General features: G+C 42.4%; 1 pseudogene; it reads left to right on the forward strand.

The window, feature by feature from the left end:
- Positions 1 to 249: 249 nt before the first annotated feature.
- Positions 250 to 1,060, forward strand: LOC128590794 (MKI67 FHA domain-interacting nucleolar phosphoprotein-like; annotated as a pseudogene).
- Positions 1,061 to 1,452: the final 392 nt, after the last annotated feature.

A 1,452-nucleotide genomic window follows, 5' to 3' on the forward strand; every position in this document is an offset into this window, starting at 1 on the left:
AGTGAAAGTTCTGGTAAAAGGCCGAAACCCTGTTAAAGGATTTCATTTCTTTTCCCAAGTAAGCATCACTGCCCAGGAGAGAGAGGGCACTTGTATAGTTGATAAGTAATGTTGGATGTTCACAGTTGTTAATATGAGAAAGGCAATGAAACAATTAGTAAGAAAGCGATTAATGGCATTATTAAATACACTTTTATGAACCGCCATTAAGAAAACTGATTTGGGTTGGTCATTTTCACAACTTGCAGTATGGCGGCCCTTGCTGACCCTCCTGGGCTGATGCTGTCTTTGAACCCGGGGAAGACGTCGAGTTTAGAAAGGAGGTAGTGCAGGTTCGCCAGCGTGTAACCCAGCAACAAAAGCAAGAAAAGCTTAAGCGTGGAGTAATCTATGTGGGCCACCTACCTAGCACACTTGATGAAACTCAGATCCAAGTTTATTTCTCCCAGTTTGGCACTACTACAAGATTAAGACTTTCCAGAAGTAAAAGGACTGGAAATAGCAAAGGCTATGCCTTTGTGGAATTTGAGTCTGATGATGTTGCCAAGACAGTTGCTGAAACAATGAACAACTACCTTTTTGGCGAAAGACTTTTGCAGTGTCTGTTGTGTCACCTGGAAAAGTACATAAAGAACTTGTTAAGGGCTGCAAAATGCCATTTAAACCGCCATCGCAGCTGGCAGTGAAACGGTATAATCAGAAACGGACACTTACATAAAGACTACAGATGGAGAGGCGATTTAAAAAGAAGGAAAGATTACTCAGGAAGAAATTAGCGAAAAAAGGAATTGATTATAATTTTCTTCCCTTGGTTTTACCTAAGGGAAAGAAACAACAGGTTTCGGGCACTACTGAGAAGACTGTGGATGGCCAGGGCCCCACACCAGTTTGTACACCAGCATTTTTGGAGACATGAAAATCTGAAGTGGCTGCAATGAATGATGATGAAGATAATGAAATAGTTTTCAAGCAGCCCAAATCCAGTGTAAAAGAAGACGTACAAGAGACTCAAACACCTACACATTCACAGAAAAAAAGACGAAGAAAAAGCAGTCAGTGACTCTGAATATACTATGCATGGCATTTCTTCTGAAAAGTGCAGTTTTTGTTTTGTGGGCTGATTGAGTCCATGCTAGGTACAGTGAAATGCAACCTTGCCAAGGTTTTTTTTAGACAGAGCCTCCCTGCTGCCCAGGCTAGAGTGTAGAGGTGTCTGTTCACTCACACTCCTCAAACTGCTGGGTTCGAGTGATCTTCCTGCCTCATTGCCAGCTAATATTTTCCACTTTTTCTTGTTCATAGAGCTGGGGTCTCACTTTTGCTCAGGCTGGTCTCAAACTCCTGAAGTCAAATGATCCTCCTGCCTCTGCCTCCCAGAGTGCAGGGATTATAGGTATGAGCCACCATGCCCAGCCCCTTAACAGTATTTTTGTAGGAAAAACATACTATTTG

The sequence above is a fragment of the Nycticebus coucang genome, chromosome 7, assembly GCF_027406575.1.
Source record: "Nycticebus coucang isolate mNycCou1 chromosome 7, mNycCou1.pri, whole genome shotgun sequence".
In the NCBI taxonomy this organism is placed as follows: Eukaryota; Metazoa; Chordata; class Mammalia; order Primates; family Lorisidae; genus Nycticebus; species Nycticebus coucang.